This window comes from Lepidothrix coronata, unplaced genomic scaffold (genome assembly GCF_001604755.1).
Source record: "Lepidothrix coronata isolate B3197 unplaced genomic scaffold, Lepidothrix_coronata-1.0 Scaffold190, whole genome shotgun sequence".
NCBI lineage: Eukaryota > Metazoa > Chordata > Aves > Passeriformes > Pipridae > Lepidothrix > Lepidothrix coronata.
Window position 1 is genome coordinate 802918 of NW_016690370.1, and position 6444 is coordinate 809361.

The window sequence follows — 6444 nt, forward strand, 5'->3', positions numbered from 1 at the left end:
AAATCTCTTTTTTAAGAGTTTAAAAAACCACTTAACAACGTGCTTTGTGCAGATGAAGCCCCATCACACACGTGGCCACTGTTCTGCCTTGAACAGTCCGTGCTTGGGGCCCTGCCTTGATCCATCTGCTCTCCAGAAAACTGGAAACCAAGGAAAAAAGGGGGAAAAAAAATCCCTGCTAGATGAAACCGAGTTTGGTGAGTTGGAGCTGTTGGCTCTTGCAAGCCCATCTTGGGTCCCATGTTCCAGCTCAGCTCTGGCCAGGTGACAATGACATGGGCATGGGGTGCTCTTATCTCAACCCTAAAATGTTCTCAGTGTTGGGATCCAAGCCAGGACCATGAGGTTTCCTTTAGGAAGCCCATTTTCCAACTCCCTGCTGGTTTAATTAGCCCATGAGTGACTCTTAATATATTTATGCCCATCCCCAAAATGACAAAATTCCGATTTACTCCTTGAGGGTGCGGAGGGAGTTCTGTGGAATTTAATTCTGTACAGAAAAATGCAAGATTTCTATTCCTGCCAAACTTCTGGGATGTAACCTGTGGGGTGGCTGCAGGGTGCTGTCCTGAGGGAGGGATCTGCCCTTGAAGGGCTGTTTCTCTGTTTCTGCAGCTGTAATGCTTTTTAGGGCTGAACAGGTGTTCCTAAATACAAATTATTTTCCACTCATATTAGAAAATATGGAGATGGTGGGGATGGAAAGGGAGGTGACCCAGGGATGGAGCACATAACCTGTTCCTTGGGGGATTGCTGGGTCCTTGGGGTGCTCAGCATCAGGATGAGGGAGTAGTTCCATTCCCATCCCCAAGGAAAACTCATTCCTCATGGTGAAGACAAACTCCAGAGTGTTTGGTGGGAATGATGATATCCATAAAGATTGGGACCCTAATCCAGACTGCCTGGGGTGCAGTTCATCACACAGAGGGAACAGTGTTCCTGGGAATGCCCAGTTCTTCCTTGAACCTGGAATCTGTACATGTGGCTGCTCTTCTCTGGGGGGTCCTCACCCGGAGATTTCACGTGGCTGCAAGAGAAGTGACCATGTTGGTGACACATCTCAAACCATGGAAAATGAGAGCAGAGCATTCACTTGGGCTTCTGGGAACTGGTGGAACCTTCTGGCAGCTCCTTGATTATAGAACAACAGAATGGTTTGGGTTGGAAGGGACCTCAAAGCTCATCCAGTCCCCTCCCATGGGCAGGGACACTTTCCACCAGCCCAGGTTGCTCTAAGCCCCTGTACTTGGTGGGAAAGGTGGTGTGGAAAGGCTTCATCAACCCATGTTGGGTCCATCTTCATCCTCCACACTGTCCTGTCCTCACTCACCGTGCCTTGGAGCTGATTAAAGCTTCTGCCTCCCCTCTGTCCTCACCATCTGTCCCACCCAGGGCCGGGAATTCCCATGGGAGCAGTTGGAGGGCAAAACATCCTGGCCTTAAACCCTGCAGGGGCCTTGTCCAGGCAGAGGCAGTGGCTGAGAATTTGCTGGCTCGGGCACTGCTTTGTCAGCACAGCTCCAGTGCAGGGTAACAGATGTTTGTTGTGTTTCCCAAAAGCAACTCCTTTGTTTATGTTCCTAAAACATTCCACTTGGCCTAAATGGGACTTTCAGAATGACAAGAGGTATAGAAAAAGCTTTTCTGTAATAGATGTGATTATTAGTTTTTCACAGTAACCTTCTGATTTCTAAATTGGTTCATCACTCTTTTGTGAAAATTAGTAGACAGTACCACATGCTGAAAAGCTGAAAATTGGATTAATATGTTTCTTTTCAGGTTTAAAACACTCATCTGCTGTTGTTGTCGGAAATAATAGGCTCAGGAGCTATAAAAAGAGCTGCTTACTTTTTCTGGGGCGGGGGAAAACAAAACCCTCCATTGGGAGTTCAGAGATGGATCTGTCATGTCAGATTTTCCCCCTGCCTTCCCCTTCCTGCCATGCTGGAATTCACACTGGTTGGGTTGCAATCTCATCATGTTGCCCTTAAAAGTAAGCTGGGCTCAACTTTAATTTAGAACAAAAGCCTTGGAGGGGGGTGGAAGGTGGGGGAGCTCTGCCAGTGGAGTGGGTTGGGTGCAGATTTGGGTTCTTTGGAAAGCAGCTGTTTGACCCAAATGTTGTTAACTTTTATCAGGCACAACTCTGCAACCCTTCAGGGGGTGGTAAATAATGGTACATGTGAAGAAATTGGGTCTGTTGGTGACACTTAAGGATGGGAACTTCTCCACCGAAACAGTCCCAGTTTAATTTGGCCAATGCTTTTCTCTGTGAGGTGCAGCTTTTGTGTCCTGAGGTAAAACACAAAACTCAGGTTGCAATTCCCTTTAATTTCTTAAAGATTAAGGACCATGCCACATAAATACTGGGTTGGAAAACTGAATTCCTTCTGAAACATCTTGGTTTTAGGCTTTACCCTGTTCCTTCCATGGCTCTTCCAGCACTGGACGTGCCCTGTGGGGATTTTGGGGCTGCCTTTTGCTAGGTAGGGTTTTCAGGGAAAGCCTGGTTGCTCTGACAGGGTGGGGTGGCATTTGGCAAGCCAAATTTTTGGCTTTAATTCCAAAAAAATCAGCGTTTCCTACCCCATGCTGGTTGCTGTCCTGGGGAAGGCTCTCACTGCAGTAAAGGCACCATAGATGGACAAATGTACCACACATTCTGTGCTTTGGTGGTGCTGATTCACTCCAGGTTTTGCTCCCATACAAATGACATTAATTTTAGTGCCCAGATTTAATTTGAATGCCCAGATTTAACCTTAATGCCAAGATTTTTAACCCAGATAGGGTTTAGCATCTCCTCCTCCTGTAAGCAACCCATTCAGACCTTGCTGCCACTTGGAAAGCAGCTGACACCTGACTGCAAAAATGCCTGGATTTCAGTGAGAAATGGGTTTTCTAGCCATAGATTGAATCCCTGAGTGTTGCTATATGTGTGTGTGTGTGTGTATATATTATTTTTTCCCTTGAACTCTAACTGTGAAACTCTTTGCTGAGTCTCCTCCAGCACTTGTGTTGTTCCAGACCTTTTCCTCAGTGTTCATCCTGGCTGTAGTTTTGGAAGCACTTTGGTGGCAGAGAAGCCAAGATGTCAAGAGGCTTCATTCTCTCTCTGGTTTATTCCCCTGGCAGAAGTTAAAAGCCTGTGTATGGCGAGTGCTGCTGAAAGCCCTGACCACAGTGACAGCAGCAGAAAGAAAAGGCTTTTTAAAAGGAATCTCACTTGGATTTTAATGGTATTCATCCTTCTGCAAGGTTTCCAGAGCTGCTGCAACTATGAAATAGTGTTTTGTAGCCAGAGTGCAATAGATTGCTCTTTTCTTCCTGAGGGCTGAGCTGAAGGAAGGAAAAGAAAACAATTTATTGATATCAGGGAAAGTGGAGAAGAGCTCAACAGGCCATGCTGTGAGTGCTCCTGTCCCCTGGGAGAGGTCAGCAGCAGTGCTGCTTTCCCATTCCAGCCTTCTGCACCCACTTGGGAAGGAATCAACACATCAACTGGCCTGGACATCCTTGTGGAGCCAGGGCTGGAGCAGAGGGATCAGGCACCAGCTCTGTTCTTAGGTAGGAAGGCCAAGACTTTCTGCTTTTATTCCTTATTTTGGGCTTGCAGTGAGTTAAGTTTTATATTGAGTCCTGTTTGATTAAATGATGAGTGAGAGGAGAGCAGTGTCATGATTTACAAGAGTGGGAAGAGAAACAATTAGATCTTGTGTCCTTGGGGTATAAAAAGGCAGGAAGGGCTTTATGTGAAGGAAATGCAAATATCACCAACTCCTCTCCAGAGGGATGACAGTGGCCTGTGAAACAGGAGGCAAATGCATCCCCTGGGATTTTGGCACAGTAACAAGTAGAACTCTGAGAAATGATGCACAAGGGTTTATCTTTGACCCAACAGCAAACTCACTGCTCTGAGAAAGCTTCTCCTTCTCTGCCTCATCACTTCCCAGTTCTGTAAAGATATAAGCTGGGAAATTTGAAGGAAACTTGGTGTTGAAAAAATTCCCTGAGAGTTGGTCTGTGCTGGAGAGCAGCAAAACCAACATGGCCCTTCTTGCTGGAGAAGAACCTGAACTGCAGCCACTGGGCTCTGCAAGTGTGACTTTGATTTTCAATAAACCAAGAAAATGCATATTGAGTGAAGGACCCCTTAAGTAGCCAGAATAATGGAAACACAAGCAATAAACTGTGGGAGTTAATTGCCTGATGGCTCCTCTTCCCATCTGTGCTCCATTTATCAGTTGGATCCTTGGAGACCTCTGGCCATCAGCTCAGCTCCTTTGTGCTGAACAGCTGGAATGCTCATCCCGGTGCTGCTGGAATCAGTGGAACCTCTTCCCAGCCTGGAAGATCTCAGTGCTCCCTGCCCTCTTTTTGCTCCTCTTGGCCTCTTTTTCTCTTTGGTGTGACCCAGTTTTTCCCTGTGCAGTCCTCAGGTTTTGGTGGCATCTTCCTCGGGTTGTTTGGGAGCATGAGGGCAGGGACAAAGCTTGGACACTCCCCCTGTGCTGGCCAGGAGGGTTTGTAGCACAGGGATGTGAGTCATGGAAAGGTTTGAGTTGAAATGGACCTCAAAGCCCATCCAGTGCCACCCCTGCCATGGGCAGGGACACCTTCCCCTATCCCAGGTTGCTCCAAGCCCCGTCCAACCTGGCCTTGGACACTTGCAGGGATCCAGGGGCAGCCACAGCTTCTCTGGGCAACCTGTGCCAGGGCCTCAGCACCTTCCCAATATCAAATTTCTTCCCAATACCCCACCCAAACCAAGTCTCTGGCAGTTTGAAGCTGTTCCCTTGTCCTGTCACTCCATGTCCTTGTGAAGGTGAGCCATGGAAGGGAAGGCACAGGCTGTATTTGATGGGAGAGTCTCATGTTGTTTGCTGTTAATTAGCTGTTAATAACCACATTCTATTTTATCTAGTTAAGCTCAGGGCCCCAGTGCAGAAGAAAAAATAAGAACTTTACTTTTCCTTGAAGAGATCCTGACCCAAAAGGACAAGATGCCCACGGGAGAGAAGGTGGAAGGAGTTCAGGTGCCCTGGGAGGGCAGGTTTGGGTACACAGAACCCAGCCAGTCCATGCTGTGTCTCCCTGCAGTGACTGACCCAGTTCAGCGAGACTAATTCCCAATTTGTTTCTAAATCTGAATGTTGAATTTGTTTAAGGAGGTTTAGGTGACTCTGTTGATGCAGAATTTTCCCGAAGCTATCCGGGAAATGGCTCTGACAGCCCGTGGGCTCCGAGCCCCTGAGCTCTGTTAATCTGTGCTTTTCTGTGTTAATGTGCTTTTCTGGAGCTCTCAAAGCTCGAGTGTTCGAGGCCTCTGTTGGGTTGCCAGAGAAAATAAAGCAGGACCTTCCCCCTCCCACCCCCAACGTGCAAAAGTCACTCTCATCTCGCGTGGCCTTTTCTAAGATACAAAGCATTTGTCACCATCAGGCATTTAATTGCCAATAGTTTGAAGGGGAATGGCTTTTAGCTGAAGGAGGGCAGGGTTAGGTGGGATATTGGGAAGGAATTCTTGGCTGGGAGGCGGGGGAGACCCTGGAACAGGTTGCCCAGAGAAGCTGTGGCTGCTCCTGGATCCCTGGAAGTGTCCAAGGCCAGGCTGGAGCAACCTGGGCTAGTGGAAGGTGTCCCTGCCCATGGCAGGGGTTGGAATGAGCTGAGCTTTAAGGTCCCTCCCAACCCAAAGCAGTCTGTGAATCTATGAACATCAGGGAATGCTCAGTGTGTTCGGGGTGTAGCATTAGATTTTATGGCCCAAAATGGGATGCAGGACGCTCTGCACATCCCTGAAATGGGAATTACCGCAAGTGATCTCCTGTCTGCCCAGACTGGGGCTCCCTGTGCCTCCAGGTGCCCCCTCACTGCTCCCTCAGGTGCCACCAGAGGTGCTGTTTGAGGACAAGCTGCTCAGCAATCCCGCGGCTTTCCCAGGGAGCGGCACCTCCCGGCCGGCGTGAATGGGAGCCCGAAATAGCAGCGTGTAAAAACCTCCCCTTCAAAGGCTCCCGATCCCTCGATCCTCTTTACGCTCATTGTATCCCGCTAAGAGGCTTAATTAACGCGCTGCCTGACAGGTCTTGTCAGGCTGAGACAGGACTCCACAGCATTTCATCCAAGGGCCACGGTGTTCCCTGGGAAAACAGAGCAGGATATCAATGAATAACAGGAAAAATGAGAAAAATGGAAAATTAATAAATCCCAAGGTCCAAAAATAGGGGGAAGGGGTGGAATTATTTGTGAAAGGGGAAACAAAGTCTTAAAAACAGGGGTCAGAGCAGCATTGGCATTGGGCTGTTCCCAGTATCCCAGGGCAGCTGAGGGGTTGGGAAAGCAACTGAGGATCCTTCTGTGCTGGAATATGAATGGCACGTGGATCTGAGCTGGTGCTGAGGGTGGTTTAGCTGGGACAGGTGAGCAGCAGCACAGAGCACTTCA

The 6444-nt window shown here is 48.4% G+C and overlaps 1 protein-coding gene across 1 annotated transcript in view; it reads left to right on the forward strand.

Annotated features, from left to right (window-relative positions):
• The window catches only part of IQCJ (IQ motif containing J), a 44703-nt gene that overhangs the window by 29628 nt on the left and 8631 nt on the right, over positions 1-6444 (forward strand). The window lies entirely within an intron of this gene.